This window comes from Schistocerca nitens, chromosome 1 (assembly GCF_023898315.1).
Source record: "Schistocerca nitens isolate TAMUIC-IGC-003100 chromosome 1, iqSchNite1.1, whole genome shotgun sequence".
NCBI lineage: Eukaryota > Metazoa > Arthropoda > Insecta > Orthoptera > Acrididae > Schistocerca > Schistocerca nitens.
In genome coordinates, this window is record NC_064614.1 from 606,162,969 (window position 1) to 606,184,523 (window position 21,555).

Genomic DNA, 21,555 nt, shown 5'->3' on the forward strand with positions numbered 1-21,555 from the left:
TTGGATATAGACAATGGAGAAAAGAACAGCAGGAACAGAAAGCAGGACACTCAGGGACAAATTAAAATAGTTTACACCGTACCAGAAGAGTGAACATAATACCACACACTTACATACCATACAACAACATGTGACGTTAGTCCGAAGTGTTACATAATATACAGGGCTATTACAAATGATTGAAGCGATTTCATAAATTCACTGTAGCTCCATTCATTGACATATGGTCACGACACACTACAGATACGTAGAAAAACTCATAAAGTTTTGTTCGGCTGAAGCCGCACTTCAGGTTTCTGCCGCCAGAGCGCTAGAGAGCGCAGTGAGACAAAATGGCGACAGGAGCCGAGAAAGCGCATGTCGTGCTTGAAATGCACTCACATCAGTCAGTCATAACAGTGCAACGACACGTCAGGACGAAGTTCAACAAAGATCCACCAACTGCTAACTCCATTCGGCGATGGTATGCACAGTTTAAAGCTTCTGGATGCCTCTGTAAGGGGAAATCAACGGGTCGGCCTGCAGTGAGCGCCGAGTGTGGGATGAACTTTATTATCGGCTTTATGTCTGCCAAATCACTAAAGGGGCACATATCGAACATTTGTGAAAGCCTAAAAAAACTTTTTGAGTTTTTGTATGTGTGTGTAAAGCATTGTGAAAATATCTCAAATAATAAAGTTATTGTAGAGCTGTGAAATCGCTTCAATCATTTGTAATAACCCTGTACAATATTGTGATACTTTGGACTAATGTCATCTGTTGTTATATGGTATACAGCTGTGTCATACTCATGTTCACACTTCCGATACGGTGTCAGCTATCTTGATTTGTTCCTGAGTCTCCTGTTTTGTAACTTTTAGCACTGAAGTTGGCTATGTAATAACTGAAATCTAGATCTGCCGTCATAAAACGACGGATTTAGCGACCCATTGCCACTCTTTCCTTCATTGCCTAAGACATTTGCTCAGAGCTTTTTCTAGTATTTTTGTGTCTTAAAATGTCACATATCTTTGAAAAAATCTTTGCACAGCTATGAATTCTCGCTGATGTGTGTGGACTACCTGTTTAGTACTAAGTTATCTGACGGAGGCCCAGAAAGCCGAAATACGGTTCATAATGAACTGTTAAATAAATTTTGTTGTGAAAAAACAATGCTGCGTATTAAAGCTTTTAATCTGTCTATGTTCCTCCAAGTACCGATGGAATATTCCATAAATACTTCCTACTGAAGGTACTTCTGTGTCCCCCTGGTCATATCACAAGTAATAGCAAAATCGATCATTTCAAGAGATTCATTAATTGTTGCAAATGTGACTCAGTTAAATACGTCTTAAATGGTCCAAGGATGGTAAGACTGTTACCGAAATCGAGTGTCAAAATAAAAATTAGTTCAGCTGTGTATTGCATGATGCTGTTCCTAACCTTTACTATAGCTGTTCAACATCACATATATAAATTATATCCCACAAAATTCGGTCTTTCTGTCCGCCTCTTTCTGGCGTTGTTCGCCCGGTTTTGGATAGTCTCTTCTTCCCCTCCCGCCCTCTCATGGAATTAGCATGATTACATTTCTGTGGCCGGATGCCGTTCCGTGTCACAATACGACCACACGTCCTCTCACATTTCACTTAATGCGCTCTGTTTGACGATGCGGTATCCGTCTGAACATCCAGCCGCAGGGCTGCAAGGCAACAAGCGCATTCTCCGCGAGAACGAGTCAGGAAGATAATCGAGTAAGTTCTAACGAGGAACGGCTGAAAAGGCCCGTGAGGATTTCACCGCAGTCACGCATACTCATGTGCAATGTTAAGCGCTAATTGTGAACTTGACGTTATCTAAGATGTACACAGTCATCGCCATGACAGGCCTAAGAATTAACGAATAGGGGCCACCGAACTGTAATGGGCTCCGTTCGAACCAGATATCAGGCTCAAGTATAGTCTGCTGCTGAGGACCTCCGCGGCTGCTCAGACCCGATCTGGCGATAGGACTCGTTTCTAATATAAACCACTGATCACAAGATCGAACGCGCAATGTCGTTAGAATCGATTAGATTAGAGATGAGATATACTTTTTGTTCCATCGATGCATTGTGTCTGGTCACCTGTCTGCCTCGAAAGAGCTTTCAGTAGCATGTTGTATACAGCTACTCGCTATTATCTGCTACCTACTCCTTACCCCCTGTATACCATTACATATGACAATACCATAGGTACGCTGTGAACTGTTACGTTTCTCTATATTCATCGCTTGATAATGATCCAAGATAGACACCAGTAACGGAAGAATAAAAATAACTAAACAGCTCCTTTGTAGGTGTACAACGATCTCACTCCTACCATATAATGAAACTGTGGAGCCCAGACGCAAAAAATATTCACTTCAACAAAAACCTTGTACAGCAGTATAGAAATGGAACCTTACAAGCACTCATCTACATACTTTGCCATTATCTACAACCACAATTAGGTATCGTTTGATAGGCTGTACATCGTGTATATGAATATTTAAAGAGACTGACAATGTCACGTACGCTTTGTAAATAATTGTTAATGCTTTTGCATGAAAGATGATGGAATGTCTTTATTATCAAAACGGCGTAATGAATGATTGCCCATACTATTAGAAGTTGGAACGCCAGTGGAGATGAAACGGCAGGCGGTACTCAAGCCCTGGGTGGAAGGACCGCACAGTTGTTGGTCCTGCCTGACACAGGAAGTAGAAGCACCTGAGCGCTGGAGCACAATAGAGTCGCAGCTGGCCGGTATTGTAAGTGGACCGGAAGGATAACCGGGAACTCTGCAAATCTTGGACGCAGCTGAGAGGAAAGAGGAGACGTCACCTCGGAAATCACGCAGGCTGGGTTATTTCGAAGGATTTTTACTCAGAAGTCTACCATTGTACGGGCATAGGTATTCCCTCGCAAACTTCCCGCACTGGACGACAAAAGACTAAAATATGGTTGGTCGGCGTTCGGAAGAATCTGTTGAGAGGGAGAAAATTCAGGGGTTTCGAGGATATGATTCGCCTTCTGCAGTTACGAGGGTGGGGAACCGAGTCTTGCTGGGAAGCGAGCAGTGGAGAGGAAGAGTCTTCCGTTTTGAGCGCCCGTGTGTGACGGTCGCTCAGTATCAGCTTTGTTCAAATGTGTATGAAATCTTGTGGGACTTAACTGCTAAGGTCACCAGTCCCTAAGCTTACACACTACTTAACCTAAATTATCCTAAGGACAAACACACACACCCATGCCCGAGGGAGGACTCGAACCTCCGCCGGGACCAGCCGCACAGTCCATGACTGCAGCACCTCAGACCGCGCGGGATTAGCCGAGCTCAGCTTTGTTGGTACAGGCGGACTTGCTGTCTTTGCACTCAGGAGAGTTTATAGTTAGACCGGTAGCCACTGTACTGTTGCGAACTTACACGATTCTGGACTTTGCCTCCGGGTTGGAAGTCGTCGTTGGGTACGCAGCGTTCAGTGATTGAGAGCACTTCTTCTGCCTATACTTGCGTTGAGATGTTATTTGAACTCCGTCCTCGTGGCTGCGAGTTCGCGTTTCCGTCTGTAGAACACAGAGAGAAGAAGACAGTATTAGAGTGTATTAGTCAGAGGACCGCCTTCTGCCGTGCTAGTGTTTGAAGGAGTTTTATTTTGTGACTGGAGTTCTTCTATCGTCGCAGACGTGTACGAGAACCATCACTCCGACGAACCGGACACAGTACATATGGTGATATTGCTAATTGCTGCCGCGCGGGATTAGCCAATCGGTCTCAGGCGCTGCAGTCATGGACTGTGCGGCGGGTCCCGGCGGAGGTTCGAGTCCTCCCTTGGGCATGGGTGTGTGTGTCTGTCCTTAGGATAATTTAGGTTAAGTAGTGTATAAGCTTAGGGACTGATAACATTAGCAGTTAAGTCCCATAAGATTTCACACATATTTGAATATTTTTTTGCTAATTGCTTCGGCTTATTAGGGCTATAAAGCTAAACAGCTGTGATCACGCTAGTTTATTTCCACTGAGGTTCCACACCACCGTAGATCATCTTTGAAAGTAGTGTCTTCTAGTGGCTGGTACGTAGATGATGTCAGTCATTTCACGTTATTTATGTCAGATCGCGTGGCCATAAAAAGGGGCAGAGTTGGGCAATTGATCAGCAATTTTTAGTCAGGAAATATAGACAATTGTAATATAAAGGATTGTTTTATAGTCTACAATAAATGTATAATAAGAAACAACGTTTATCATTTAGTAGTATTAGTTGCCTTAATCATTCATTTATGTTGAGATTGTAATATATATGTTAAAGAGAAGTATGAAATCCTAAGATCTGCTTCAGGGGGTAGTCAGACAGGGCCAAATCATCATTTTAGTGTTAAATATTTTCCGTTGCTCACATGTATTTTACACCCGCCTGGAGTAGCATCTGGGAAATTAAGTAATCTGGGAAATATTAATTATTGTGAAGGTCGAAATAAAAGGTAGACTGTCTTCCAAGATTTAACTGTCAAGCTTAGTACCCACTTTAACATTGTTGTCCCGTTCAAAGACCATATATCTAAACAAATTTTCCACTATGACCCAATTTCCACAGTAGTTAAACAAAATACAATAATCTTTTAACCAATTCATTACACTGCACGGGCAGCTGACCAGACCGTATACTTTCTAAGTGGCGGTGGACATTACAGTCGTATTTTGCAGTGCATGATGGAAAGTGTTTCACTGCCACCTGTTGACCGAAGTGATTGTTCCGCACTCTCATTTCGGGAAGCTCAGCTGCTGTCCTGTCATCAGCGAAATCACTACCGCGAGCTACGCGACACATTAGTCGATCCCATAGATCTTTTCCAGCACTGGGTCCGGAGTGAGCGGCAGGCAGTGCAACGACTGCGAGGATTCTTACGCTCAGTGCTCCAACACTGCGGTGATGTATCGCGAAACAGGACATAGCCATTAATTCTGATACGACGGAGACATGAAATAGGGAGCGATATATTCCTGTCCAGCGCCGTGGCGAGCGATAAATTCGCGGGAACACGCGACGGCGGCGATGACTTATAAGGTGCGTGTTTGCAAAATGAATCAGCCTAATGCACAGAGTCCAATGCATCACTGCGGCTACGTTCGACTGGTGGGATCAATGTACGGGAACAGGTGCTAGCACCTCCCCCCTCCCGCCCCCTCCTCCCCCACAGCCAGCACAGCCACAAGTGTTGGCCAGCAGGAGTACCGAGATGAGGCACCAGCAGTCTCTTCCACCAGTCCCGCGCTGGCTGCATACTCGTCCTCTGTCATACTAACAACATCCGTACTGGAGTAGCGTCCCAGACGCCTGTACAGGTTTTTAAGACGAGAAACATGATACTTTCATATGCACTCTCTTAGGGTCTCTGAACAGAATATATATCATCCCGTTAGCAGAACACTGTTGCACGTTGATGTTTGTAATTGCCGGCCGGTGTGGCAGAGCGGTTCTAGGCGGTTCAGTCTGGAACCGCGCGACCGCAACGGTCGCAGGTTCGAATCCTGCCTCGGGCATGGATGTGTGTGATGTCCTTAGGTTAGTTAGGTTTAAGTAGTTCTAAGTTCTAGGGGACTGATGGCTTCAGATGTTAACTCCCATAGTGCTCAGAACCATTTGAACCATTTTGTTTGTAATTAGAGACATACTGACAGTACTGATTATCCTTGACTTGAAGTCTTGTATATTCCATGATGTACGTTCCTTTGTTTGAAATAAATCAATGTCAGCGACATTCTTTGTATTGCAAGTCTGAAACTTTCGCCCAGAGAATTAATTTGGTAAAAAAAGAAAAAAAGTTTCTTTCGTTTTGCTCTTGCGCATACGCTCTTTCTCAGACGTCTAAGCTATTCACAAATGAACTCTTAAATAATTTTCCAATACCCTTTTTTAGTACGACATAATGCCGGACCAATCAGAAAAACAGTTTGCAAATTTCAAAGGAAAGCGAGCTAGGCAGTGGATTAATGCCAAGTGGTTTTGTACGGCTTTGGTGAACTTACTGCAGAAAGCCCGTTCCAAGATTTTGAACACTACAGGGAACGTCTTTAAGACACTTCAGAGACGCTCGTTTCAGTATGTGACGCTATTCATAATTTTCTCTGTCGTGATGAATCTGAAGCAGACGTGCTGAGTTGTGCGGAATGTATAAAAGACAAAATTAAACGCGCTATGCTGAAGGCGACAAAAACAAGCTTTCAGTCTTCACGTCCTAGATTAACACCTACAGTGTCCACACAGCCCACTCTACTCCACTCCGTGAAGCTACCAGCAATTAAGCTTCAGCCATTTTGTGAAGATGTTGAAATGTGGTCCCGCTTTCGGGAATAATTCTAATCGAACATTGATAAAGACCCATCGCTTTCTACATTAGACAAACATGTTTTCCTCTAGCGGAATCTGTCAAGCGAACCGAAGTTGTTAGTAAATGGTATACCTATAACAGTTAACACATACGATGAAACAAAGAAAATTTTATTGGATTGGCACGATGGTAGTAATCGCATTATACAGGATAACGTCGATTATTTGGATGCTGTGTGTCCTCGGAGTGCTCTAAAGCCTGTACAGTGAGCGATACCTGAAACGCTGAACAGCACATGCCTGGAATGTAATCGTCGCATTCACTCACTGCCCACTGTGCCCTAGGAAAACGTCCCGTAACATACTGTAAAGTTCTTAGTCCGAAAATTCTGCCAGCATTTCCTGCTGAAATGTGTCAGAAATGGGCTATTCACGCTAGAAGAACCTTTGTATCGGAAGGAGATGTACTGAAGTTACTGAACTTTTAGGTAGAAGTTCATGGTGGTCTTACTGCACGACAGATCCGTAGAATGTCTGTCGTCACCTAATTTCACTTACACTGCACCAGCCCGCATCTCGTGGTCGTGCGGTAGCGTTCTCGCTTCCCACGCCCGGGTTCCCGGGTTCGATTCCCGGCGGGGTCAGGGATTTTCTCTACCTCGTGATGGCTGGGTGTTGTGTGATGTCCTTAGGTTAGTTAGGTTTAAGTAGTTCTAAGTTCTAGGGGACTGATGACCATAGATGTTAAGTCCCATAGTGCTCAGAGCCATTTGAACCATCTACACTGCACCAGCATTTCATATAAATTCAAAGCAGGCAAAAATACAATCGTACTGTGTAGTTTGCGAAGCTCACACTCTTTGGGCACATAACTACAACATAATAACTGATAGCCAACAACGTATCGATACATTAAAGCAAGATAATCGTTGTTTTATACGTCTTAACTGAGGTCATAATGCTAAAAACTGCAGCAAGATTAGCAAGGTCTCGTGTTCTAGGTGCAAGAAACGTCATCACAAAGCTATCTGTCCTGACACTGCTCTCTACATTTTATCTTCTCAGCAAGTTAGCACTATTGCCGTAGTAACTTCAACAGGTTTCGCTTATCTTCAAACAACTCGAGAAGTGGATCCGGAGGATTAAGCAGACGTACTCGCTGCTTCCTGGATAGCGGTAGTCAGCCAAGCTTCATTTCCAAGTTCCTCACTGACAAGCTAGGTTTAAGAACTACAGAAAATCGCGACCTACTCGTCAGTGCCTTTGAAACGCCAACAGTAACTACAACGCATCGTGGAGTCGTAGAATTTACATTAACGGGTATCTTGACAAATTCAGCGACCTCTGTGACTGCATTTGAAAGCACATACTCATTTGCTGCGCACCCAACTGTACTGTCCGATATAACGAAACAAGTGCGCACCGGAGACTTCAGTTAGCGGACCCAAAGGATGATACAGAAGATCTTCCCACCGAGATCCTTACCGGAGCAAATTACTATTGGAAAATTGTTAAAGATTCCTCTCAGGTTCGGCTAACATCATCCCCTGTACTGGTACCTATCATTCTAGGTTGAATTCCTAACGGGATAAAATCAAGCACCACGGCAAACATTGTGATGGCAGACTACATAAGCTTAGAAACAGCGACAACAACAGACGATATTCTACGACATTTCTGGAATTTAGAAACAATGGGGAACGCAGAAGACCTAACAAGAACTCCGAATCCGAAGGAATTGGCCTTATTGCAAGATTTCTCAGTATCCTACTGCATCGAAGACAAAAGAAGAGCGTTGTCTTTCTCTAGAAAATTAAACATTATAGTGCCTAATAATCTTCAGCAAGAAAAGGAAAGATTTATTGCATTGGAGAAGAAATTTACGAACGACGGCAACCTGAAACAAAATATAAGGCGCAAATAGCCCGCATCAAAAAGAGTCGTCTGGAAATCATCAATCCTGGACAGATATTGCGTTCCATTTTATTTGAGACATGAAGAAGAAAAGAAAGAAAAGTTACGTAGCGTCAGATGGAGGATTGTATTCTACGGTCCACCGCACAAGAAGAATGCACAGTCATTAAATGATTTTTCAGATACGGGTCCTAATTTACTCGCTGACATTCTTTCAATATTACTGAGACTCTGTCTGTACCCAGTAGCCTTAATTGCCGATATCAAGTAAGCATTTCTATAGTTAGTTCTTCACAGGAAAGACAGAGATCTTACTAGGTTTTTTTTCTGGTATAAAGTAATCATAGCAATCATAGATCATCAAGGCAACTATACTGCAACTGACGAAAGGATTGCATACCGCATCACCCAGCTACCTTTTGGTCTTACCTGCAGCCCGTTTCTTCTTGGAGCCATGCTGAAAGAACTTGGTAAAATGCACAAAATAAATTTTCCTCGATTCGCTTTACTTGTTGAAGATAGTATGTATATGGATGATTTTGTAGGAGATACTAAGGATGAGAATTTGCCGGCCGCAGTGGCCGTGCGGTTAAAGGCGCTGCAGTCTGGAACCGCAAGACCGCTACGGTCGCAGGTTCGAATCCTGCCTCGGGCATGGATGTTTGTGCTGTCCTTAGGTTAGTTAGGTTTAACTAGTTCTAAGTTCTAGGGGACTAATGGCCTCAGCAGTTGAGTCCCATAGTGCTCAGAGCCATTTGAACCATTTTTTTGATGAGAATTTACTGATTAACTTACATTACGAGCTTACCTAAGTCATGGGAAAAATCAGTCTAGCAGTCGCGAAGTGAGACAACTCCTTGAAATAGGACAATCAGAAGATATCGTAAACACTACAGATACGGAGATACTAGGAGGCCATTGGAACGCGGGGGCTGACGCACTATGTGTTCACAACAGTTCCATCGGCAATACTATATAACGTCCTGCCACTAAGCAAGAAGTACTTCGAAGCACTGGCAGATTGTACGACCAGCTTGGTCCATTGTCGACTGCGTCCCTCACACCAACGATAATTATCCAGGAAATTTGAAAATTTGGACAAGAGGAAGTGAACGGCACGAACTCTTACCTCGCAATCTTGGCAAACGCTGGCAAATGTCGGTATCAAATTTCCCGTCATGTTTGCACGTAAACATGGCCCGATGGATTGGTGTTTCTGTCGAAACTGAATCATACGTCCATATATTTTCCGACACGTCGGAAAAGGCCTGCCGAGTAGTCCTTTATGTACGACGTGCCACTACAAACATGACATCAGTCCATTTAGGCTCTAGTAAAAGCACACTAGCTCCGACGAAGAGGATAACTCTTCTACGGCTGGAACTTCTAGTAACGCTTATTTTGTTATCTCCGTAAGGCCACGAGCTAAGGCGTAAGTCGCGCTACATTGAGGACTGACTCAATTATAACCTTAGGATGGATACAACATGACCCAAATCGATGGAACACCTTTGTGTCAAGCCGTGTTACGGAAATACTAAGGCTAACGAATCCATCATAGTTGCCCTGCTGAGCAAAAGCCAGCTAATTTGATATCCAGAGGTACCACAGCAGATAAACATCAGCACGCTACTATATGGCTCCATCGGCCTGCTTGGTTAACAGAGAATGGAACACCGTGACCACAGTTTATACAGACAAAAGATCATTCCTTGACAGAAAAGAACAAATAAACAGATCAAGTCTTCATCGTAAAAACACCACTCCTAGTCTTAATAGTTACGCGGTGTAGTAACTACTACAAACTATTAAGAGTCTCAGGATGGGCGCTTCCCTATAAATGGCAATTAATGAAAGAAAATAGGACATCTGGGGAACTGGACGACGCACGCGCTTACTGGATTCAGGTTGTTCAACAACCAACTTTTTGCGATCGAACGCCATGCTCTACATAATAATATGCCTATATAATATTAATAGCTCTTTTCAACTCGTTTTTGGATAATGGTGCTATTCATGTCGGTGGATGTCTGCCGTTCGCGAAATTACGCCGAGACCAACACCATCCAATTCTTCTCGATGTACAGCATCATTTCGCCCTTTTACTTATCCAACAAACTCATGTTCGCCTGCATCACGTTGAGGTAATCATAGTGTTATCTGAACTATGAACAGAATTCTGGATTCTTATAGCTCGACAGCCAATTAAACATGTTCTAAATCGCTGCTTACTTTGCAAGATGGTGACAGCTCACTTTGTTCAAAAAACTGAGGCTCCATTACCAGCTGAACGAGTCTCACCATTGAAACCATTTGAAGTCACGGGTATTGACTTTACTGGTCTATTATACGTCAGACAGAGACATGTAATGAAGAAGGCATATGTTGCTCTATTAACGTGCGCAACAACACGAGTCCTTCATCTCGAACTATGCTCAGATACGTCATACGTGGATTTCTACAATCCCTGCAATATTCTGTGGGCAGACGAGACGTACTCACAACGATTAACGCTGACCACGCTACTACCTTCCATTCCATGCACACGGAGCTGAAGATGCTTTGGTAGGTTCTCATGGCAAGTACCTCGTTCTGCAAGCTATCACATGGAAATTCATCGCCCCATACGCGGCTTGTTGGGAAGGATTCTAGGAACAGAAGGTGGCATATGTCAAACGCCGCCGCAGAAAGATTTTAGTTGGATGAGGGTCTCGATACGACCTGGGTAGTATAGAAGCAACACTAAATTCTAAACCAATCACGCAAGGGGAAGAGGAATCAGTCACTGACGTCTGCACATTTCCTTGTACAGGAGCGACTCGCAACGCTACCCACAGATCAAGAACCACCAGTTGGAAAGGATTTGTCCAAGGAGTTTCAGTGACAACAAAAGATGTTAGAACTGTTATGGAACAGGTGGAAGAAAGAGTACCTGACGCTGTTCAAAAACATCCATGAAGTCATTAACCAAAGACAGATTCATGAAGACTCCAGGTCGTTGATGCCTTCCTTCTAAAGGATAGCATTCGTCCATGTCACTTGCGAGGGAAGAGGCACATAGATCTTCGTGAGGCAAGAAAGGAGAAGATACCATCTGTAACATTACGAATTTCTGAAGGGTCTATAATCTTACGTACCGTTCAACTGGTCATTCCTCTAGACGTTGATCAGTATGAGGAGGATATTATGGGTTGATATTTATAATTATAGACACTATAACAATACTGATTATCTATGACTTGATCAGTTGTGTATTCTATGACATACGTTCCTTCGTGAGGAATCAATCAGTGTTGTACTGGAATCAGAGTGTTGTTGTGTCCGTAATGAGCACATTGCCCGCTTTGGGGCACTGTAAATCTTGTAGACGTAAAACATGCCAGTGAAGTGGTATGAATGTGCCAGTCTGTTTTATGGAACCGGCTCAGTAACATGGGCCGACGTAGAGGCGTGACGGAATGGCAAGAAAGGAACTATCGTGCTTGGAAATGTCCTTGACCATACCATGAATGAAGTTGCCTAATTTGTTAGCTTGTCAACGTGGACGGTTCAACATGTCTACAGGGAATGGTATACCACTAAGAACAGTGGTCGTAGAAAGATCCTAGCCGACATGAACCAGACATAAGTGTTACGCCTCTTTACTGATAATCCGTTTAAAACCAGACAACTGCAGCTGCCAGTGAACGCAGATCTATCTCAAACATTTTCCGAGTGAACTACATGCAACGGGCATTTGGACTTGGCCACTTCGCAAAGGGTGATGAGTGGTACATAAAGCGACACATCTTCAGTCGACCAAACGACACGCAAGTGGACCGTGGCTGCCTGGACTGGATCGCGATTTTACATATTTTGAAATTATTTAAAGAAAAAATGGTTCAAATGGCTCTGAGCACTGTGGGACTTAACATCTGTGGTCATCAGTCCCCTAGAAAGAACTACTTAAACCTTACTAACCTAAGGACATCACACACATCCATGCCCGAGGCAGGATTCGAACCTGCGACCGTAGCAGTCGCGCGGTTCCGGACTGAGCACCTAGAACCGCTAGACCACCGCGGCCGGCAATTATGCAAGGAGTTGAGTGCGGCGACGGTCCCATTAGGCGATTAATCCACAGTCTGTGAAGGATGTAGTTCAGGTCTAAAGTGGTTCTGCAATCTTTTGAGGGTATTTTTCACATAATCAATTGCACCCATTCACTCAAGTTACCGTGAACATCAACTACTATGTTCTCGGAGTCCACCTGCTGTCCTTCCTTCTACATCCTGGCGAACTGGTAGCTCTACAGGGTCTAATCAACAATGAATGGCTTCAGATGGATTTCGTACCTCTAATCAGGACCCTCCAAGTACGACAACTAACTAGTTTGTGGGCTTGTAGGATAACTTAAGGCTCGACCCCTTCGTTTTGAAGACAAAAACGCATAGTTCGTAACTTTCCCTACTGTCTCAGAGACGTTGGACAGTGAATGAAATACCAAAAAAATCGGGCTGTGCATTCCACGACGATGATAGACGATAGTTTAGTCATTGTGAGAATGGTGGAAAGATGTGTACTGCGGGAGGGCGTAGCCCAATTTTCACTGCCAGAAATGCTTCCCAGGTTGTCTGACCTACTTAAGATAGACTGTATGCCAAACAAAGACAGCTTACAGCGACACATTTTGAAGAACCGCTCTGCTACAGTGTAGGCAGCAGACAGTTTAAAGAAATGTTGTGGTTCATTGTATATTGTAGATAATTTACTTGGATTGCTTGTAATCTGAGAAGCATTTTATTCAGTTAGAGCTCGATCTGCTGTGTCATCATTATCATGGTCATCAGCAACAACAATAAACAACATTCGACGTTTTGTACTGGATAAATTCCTCCTTTAAACCTTTCCATGCAACATGCTCTTCAGTCAAATAAAGTAAAATTGCTCTGGCACGTTTTCTAATGTCATCTGCTCGCTGTCATCATCTTGGTAATTCCGTATCACTTCGATCTCGTTTGGCCCATCTACCACCCATGCTCCTATCTACAGATCCTGCGTGTCCCATTTCTGTTCCATAACAGTCATAATTACGCCTTCCATGGTCCTTTTGTTTATTTCCCTTCTCTGATAATAACTCCTAACATACATCTCTCCATTGTTCGTTCATCAGCCTTTAGTTTTTGAATGTTGAGAATCTTTAGTTATTAAAAGAAATTAGTGGGGCTAACATACAAATCACACCAATTGCTCAGAATCTTACCATGACGAATTAACACGACGCAATTATACAGAGAAGTCGCGCTGCTAGATAGTTGTAACGAAACGCAGAAAGACACACAGACGATCGAAGCTTCATGTGAGGACCGGTGGTTGAGCCTCCCCATAAATAAAGGTAACACAGTGAGCGTAAATAGTCAAAGAGAACCATTACTGTTTTATTACATAATTGCAGAAGAATCAACAAAGGTAGTCACTTCCATTAATTGCAAACAATTTTATTATTAGGACGTCCACAGCTAAAATAATTATACATACTGAAAGGAACACTCAAACAAATTAAAATATATTGATATGTTGAAATGAGGAGACATCAGAAGTTGTCAAAATGTGGGTGGTATACGCTGGTGTAGCCTCCGACGTCATCTCAGTATTGAGATGTGTGGTGTCACAGCCAGACACCACACGTCCTAGGTGGTAGCTTAAATCGGCCGCGGTCCTGTAGTACATGTCGGACCCGCGTGTCGCCACTGTGTGATCGCAAACCTAGCGCCACCACAAGGCAGGTCTCGAGAGACTGACTCGAACTCAGCCCCAGTTGTACGGACGACAGAGCTAGCGACTAGACGTACGAAGCCTTTCTCTCTCATTAGCCGAGAGACAGAATAGCCTTCAGCTAAGTTAATGGCTACGAACTAGCAAGGCGCCATTAGCCTTACAGTGATTGTAATTAGAGTCTCACTTGTGTTCACCATAGAGATGTACAAGAAGAAATTAAAGATAAATATATGAGAAGCTCCGTTCTTTTCTTCATAGCATTAATTACGTATCCTGTTCCAGTACTTCACGCCCGTCTGCGTTAGTCTAGCGTGCCTTTTAAGCCACCTCTATCTACAAGGTGTTGGCCCAGCTGCCGACACATCAAGATGTTCAACAGTGTAGACGGTCTCACATTACCACAAGGATATATGGCACTCTCCGAACGTAAATTATCAACGACGACTGGCTTTATTAAGTCTGACTTCCGTTGGTAGTCACGAAAGTCATTGCACCTTGGAACACGCATTCCAAGCCATTCAGATAACACGTGACAGTCAACTTTAAATACATCTGAGAATGTACCTGCATGGTACGAAACCGGGTGTCCAGTCTCTGGGCGACTACACTAAACAGCTAACGCGGAAAACTGGACTCTCATTCAATTTTACCAGCATTGTAATACCTCAGTTTATTTTAATTTGTATGAGTATTCCTCTCACTTGATACGGCGGCATACGGAGAAAGCTATTTAAAGCGGAACGTCAAGATAAATCTAATAGCAGGTAAGGCAGATGCCAGACTGAGATTTATCAGAAGAATACTCTGGAAGTGCAGTTCATCCACGAAGAAGGTAACTTACAAAACCCCAGTTCGATCAATATTTGAATATTGAGATATTTGAATATTGCGCGTCAGTCTGGGATCCTTACTACACAGGACTGATAGAGGAAAAGTAGTGGCAGACGTTACAAGAGAGGCGTTCTGCATCATTGTGTGTCTTACTGCCAAAATTCTGAGGGCGTATGTTCTTCTTCGAGTCAATCCATATACTACTTCTTCCTATACACACAGCGTGACGGAATTAAATGATTACTTTGTCGAATCGTCGTATTGTCTCCCACTCCAATGCGTAAGTTTGAAATTTTGTTCAAAGGTGCCTATAATCTTCCTGTGTAACGGTGCAAAAGTGTGGTGCCCTGCGACGTCAATGACGGCCTCGGCGACCCTATAAACAGCAAGATGTCGACACATGCGAGAAAAAGGCACCAAATTTCACCAAAAATCTGCCCAACGCCACCGTGAACGTGTCATACGATGGGAACGTCGTCCAACATCTCTCACCACTCCTTTTGATGCCCCTGCCACAGAGGTCAGAATCGCGTCATCCAGCGTTGAAATAACGCGGGTATGGGTGGGCAAGGAAAACATTTCAGAGACACTGCGGCGTAGAACCGACATGGAAAGGCCTCAGGGATGGCATAAAGGTCGCCAATCAAATCGCCCCTTCCGTTGGGGCGTTGATTCCCACATGTATCGACATACATTCAACCTTCCAGTTGCCCTAGCGCTAAGGGTTAGGAAACCCCTTCGACACCACTTACGTGAGGTTTGTTTGGTTCAGCCGCTAGAGCAGCCGCCGTGTTGAATGTGTTTGGAAGTTTCCGACGGGTACATTTGTAACGAGATCAATAAAGGTACGTGGGTGGCACCGAGGCTGCTGTCGAACTAGGAGGTCGTAGAGGGACCCTTTGCCGTTTTATTCACTTGCATGTTAATGTTGTACCCGCCACCCTGTCCACTGTGATCACGCCAGAGGTGGAAGTGAAGAATAAGGGACTCAAAAGCATAAAAAGGATTTTCTGCTTCGAATCACCTCCAAATTACGTCGAATGGTTTTGAACGGTCCCCAGTGGTTCCACACTGTATATCGGAGAAAAACTTGTCATCGCACTGCACACCAAGGGTGTCAGATCACGTTCAGTGGCGTTGCAGCCCCTCCGTATCCCTAGAGCAGCGTGGAAACGCCCAGGTAGTGGAAGCAGTGTCGAACATTGTCAAGAACGTCGTTCTGTTGCTCGTTGCATTGCGAACTATCGTTTTCGCCCGAAAAATGTGTTCCAGTCAACTGCCCGAGGGAAGGGGTGGTTTCATTGACGCACTTTATGCCACACCTGAGGCGTTTTCATCGATTCTGAGCCGCAGGGTGTCTAAAATATTTTCGTTTACTACCTGCAAGAAAACTGCGTGATTTCAGCGCTGCGCGTCCCGGTTCTAACTTCCATCGCAGAGGCGTCAAAAAGAGGCGTGAAATGTGGGTAAAAGGGACTGCGACGATGTTCCAGTTGTGTGACCCGTCCACGGTGGCATTGGGCATAATTGTGGTGAAATTTGCTGCCACCTAACAGCACACACAAACTTCTGAACTATGGCCTTTTTTGTGTGTGTGTCGGCATCTTGCTGTTTGAAAAGCCGCCGAGCCCGAAAGTGACGTCACAGCGCGCCACGCTTTTACACCATTACAGAGGAAGATAGTAGGCACCTTTGAGCCAAATTTCTAACTTATGCGTCGGAATGGGAGACATTTATGGGGTTTCAAAACAGTGATCCTTTAATTTTGTTGATCAGTGAATATCTCGCGAAAAAACGTTAGAGTTCACACGTTCTTCCCGCGGACCATTTGCGACTCGAACAAGGAAGGAGGAAAGTGAGATGCTGCACAAACTATCCTCCGCCCAACAATAAAAGATGGCTTGCGAAGTGTAGATGTAGAGTAACTATAATAGGAGGTTACATTCACTTCAGCAGACAATTATGGCCGAAGAATACACCAACTAGTATGTGCATTGCTTTAATACATGAATAGAAAATTCTCCCTTTCGTTTTCTGTTCTAGAAAGAACTCTCACCCAGTCACCGCTGTCGCTAGAGGATTCATCTACATCTACACAGCTACTCTGAAAATCACACTTAGGTGCCTAGCAGAGGGTTCATTGGAACACCTTCACAATAATTCTCTGTTATTCCACTCTCGAACTGCGCGCGGAAAAAACAAACATCTATATCTTTCTGTGCACACTCTCATTTTCCGTATTTTATTATGATGATCGTTTTCCCTATCTAGGTTGGCATCAACTAAATATTTTTGCTTTCGGAGGAGAAGGTCAGTGATTGTAATTTCGTGAGAAGGTCCCACCGCAACGAGAAACACCTCTGTTTTAATTATGTCCACCCGAAGTCCTGTATCTTGTACGTGACACTCTCCTCTCCATTTCTCAATAATAAAACTCCGAACTTTCTAGATGTACTCCGTTAATCCTACCTAGTAAGGATCCCATACTGCGCAGCAGTATTCCAAAAGAGGACGGACAACCGTAGTGTAGGCAGTCTCTTCAGCAGATCTGTTGCATCTTCTAAGTGTTCTGCCAAAAAAAGCAGTCTTTGGTTCGCGTTCCCCACTAAATTTTCTGTGTGTTATTTCCAACTTAAGTCGTTTGTAATTGTAATTCCTAGGTATTTAGTTGAATTTACGGCCTTTCACTTTGACTGATTTATCGTGTAAGTTTAACCGATTCCTTTTAGTACCAAGTGGATGGCCTCACACTTTTCATTTCTTACAGTCAATTGCCAATTTTGTACCATACAGATATCTTTTCCAATTCGTTTTGCAATTTGTTTTTATCTTCTGACTTTACTAGATGATAAACGACAGCATAATTTGCAAATAATCTAAGGCGGCTGCTCATATTGTGCTCTAAATCGTTTATACACGGTGGTCCATTGATCGTGACCGGGCCAAATATCTCACGAAATAATCGTCAAAAGAAAAAACTAGAAAGAACGAAGCTTGTCTAGCTTGAAGGGGGGAACTACATGGCGCTACGGTCGGCCCGCTAGATGGCGCTGCCATAGGTCAAACGGATATAACTGCGTTTTTTTAAATAGGAATCCCGCCGGCCCGAGTGGCCGAGCTGTTCTAGTCGCTACAGTCTGGAACCGCACGACCGCTACGGTCGCAGGATCGAATCCTGCCTCGGGCATGGATGTGTGTGAAGTCCTTAGGCTAGTTAGGTTTAAGTAGTTCTAAGTTCTAGGGGACTGATGACCTCAGAAGTTAAGTCCCATAGTGTTCAGAGCGATTTGATTTTTATAAATCGGAACCCCAATTTTTTATTACATTGAAACGTCCCCTTATAAAAATTATACATGATTGTGGTTAAACTGACACACAATATTTTTGGCGCAACGCAATCTGACTTTCAAAAATCCCTACAAAAGAATGGCCCTGACTAACATTAACCTATACGTTTCACAAATCACTTACCTCACAAAAATCTTGGTTACTCGAACTACTGCAATACACCGAGCGCCACTACTGCCAGCTAAATAAAAGATTCAAACTACGGAAGGCACTAACTACTGATAGGCATAGTTAGCAAATAAAAGATTTTAAGAGAGAACAAACAATGTATTTACCTTAATAGTCATCAAAAGTCATAATATGTATAGCAGTTCATGACATCCAGTCTTACAAATTTCAAAACTCCGCCATTTCTCTCCCCACATCCACCACTGCTGGCGGCTCACCTCCAACTGCGCAACGCTATGCGCTGTTCACATCCAGCTGCCCAACACTACAATAGCCAACACCAATGCAAACCAGCCACAGACTGCACACAGCACAGCCAGTGATTTTCATACAGAGCGCTACGTGGCGTTACCAATAAGAAAACCTAAACAGCCTACTTACAAAGCCCCCATGCTCCCCACATAAAATTTTAAAAATTGTTTTGGGCAGTGGCCAATACAGATTTTTAAAAAAATTTTCCTAATTACAATAACAAATAAATCAAATGCACACACTTATTGATACAATGTTGGTCAAAAGCTAAAATTTTCTCACAGACCATAAAGACAGTCCTGATCGTTCATCACAGTAAAATTGCTGTGTTTCTCAAAGTCTGAGCAGTAAAAGAGAATGCACGCGGAAGTAGTGGATTTCCATGCAGTCTTGAAGAAGTAGTGTTGTCCTTCCAACGGAAAGACAGTGCTGACTCTTGACATGCAGACAGGTAATGGGCCACAACAGAGCAAACCCACAGTAGAGTCAGTCGAAGTTTTGAAGAATATTGGTAGGTAGGTCATCACAGAGCAGACCCAGTGTAGTCCTGGTAGAGATTATGGTATTGGTGAGTCATCAAAGGTGCAGACCCAGTGCAGTCCTTGTAGAAATAATTGTATTGGTGAGTCATCGAAGGTGCAGACCCACTTCAGTCCTTGTAGAGACGGCCAGCAGCCATCTGTTGCGACTGTGCAGGTGCACAATCACCATCGAAGAGTCTTGAGGACAATATAGCAAGTCCATAAACCACCACTTGTGCACTTACAAAGTTTTTGGAATTGTCCTTAGAACCAGCAATGCTGTTATCCAGTCCCTTGCTGAATTATCAACACACGTGCAAACACTAACAGTCCCAACTTTTCACATATTGTGCATTACTATGACCAACAGAAATGTGTGCAGTCAAATGAATGCTTACAAGTTACTTAATTTGATGAGCTGGTGTCAATTATAATATTATAACATGAGAATACAATAACAAAGGTACAAAATACATCATTAAAGAACATAACAATACAGATAACATTTGTAGTAATACAGGCTTTACAAAAGAATAGAAATATACATATACATCAGTGTTACAGGAGTTATGACATAAGTAAATATATAAAATAATGAGAATAGTTTTCGAAACATTAATTTCACACTTGAACATTGAAACAGAACAGAATTATTAATGTCTAAACATCTTTAAAAAGTGAATAACATATTATTAATGCAAATTATATTTGAGGATAACAGTATTCCTCATCATAGTGAAAGTACCTTAATACTAGAAAAATTCTACAACATAAATCATATTAGCTAAACACATAAAAACAGGAAGAACACAAATATACAAGAGTACACAAACACATAGCGGAATAACAGAAAGGGAAAGGACAGGGTTTGTTTTACTGCAGTATCTTGTAAACAAAACTTTAATTACTTTTTGGAGATCTCCCTTCGTTCTTCATTATTTCAAAAAGTGCTATTTATGCCTGCTTTCTGTACATTTTTCGTAAAACTTCTCAATGCATTTCTTCCAATTCATCGCAACTCATTCTCTTATATAGTCTACCCCCTCTTAAGCTAACTTAAATCTGCTGAGCTCAGATGCTAAACTAAGGGACGAGGTAATGCAGCGGTACAAAACAATTAATAAAAACAGCAATGACAAAAAAATGCAAATTGGCAAAGCAAGCAGCAATATTACAACTAATATAAGGCAATGAGGAGCAAACAAGAAAAATAAATCCGTAGTAAAACTGGCTTAACAGAGTAATACAAAGTCCAATTCAGTAACATTATGCCTGGCAAACAGCAGCAGCAAATGTAATAACTTATACCTAAACATGACAAAGCTCAAGCAGAAAAAATATTACACTAAAAATGGCCATTTTTAATACCTATGTCACATCTTAACACTAGAGTGATGCATCACAAAAACTTGCTATGCAAGGAAGTTACCAAGTCATTAAAAAAATTATTTATGCAATTCCTGTGAAGGGAAATGTCTATTTATGCTCTCTTTTCTAAGAAAGTACATCATAAACGTATTCTTTACTGGGTCTGTAGACAGAAAATAGTGATATTAGTACATCTATTAAATTTTATAATAACCAATGCTGCAGTGCAGCTAGAAACTAGATATTAAAGAAAATGAGAAAATATGTACAAAGGAAGGCATGAAACATCATTCATTAGCCATATGGTATTTCATAAGGTAGTAAAAAAATCTCTCAACTAGAAAGACAGTAGTCATAATCAGGTGTATAGACATAAAAATATTTCTTGTCATTTCATTAGGCATTTCAGTAAATATCATAAATTAAGAGCTCCACAGTGTTATCATATGTTTTCAAGTTTGAGCGTGTCATATTTGCGATGCTTTCTACAAAGGAATGTCAATAGCGAGGATAATGGCCTCTTTTTTTTTCTCCACCTAATGGCGTTCTTTTGTCAGACGACTATCTCTCAGCTGGGCGCCCAAAACGCATTACGTCAAGGTCACTTACCTTTCTTACTAGAATATTTACGACAGCAGTTTCCGCTACAGTGACAGTCTCATATAAAAATATTTTCACAGGTTGAGAATTTGCATTACAAATGTGTAGAAACAAAATCCTGTAAATATAACAGTGTCCAAAAGGTTTTCGTCGGCATTGTGATACATTCATGCATTTACACACATTTCATAACTCTTAAAGTACGATTCTTGGTTTCCAACATCCTTTTCCACAAATCAGAGTCCCTAACCACTACTCATTATTCATATACATATTCGTCGACACTTCATCAATATTTCATCATAATAAATACGTAGCATAATCAAATTCCTCATATATGGTAGCATCATCTTATTTATCATAAACGTACCTCAACAGCATAATACACATCGTCGTCGGAAAAATAACATCATAACACCTCAGTCAAATCTCAAAAATGTTGTACCTTTCTGCAATAATTTCAAAACCTAAA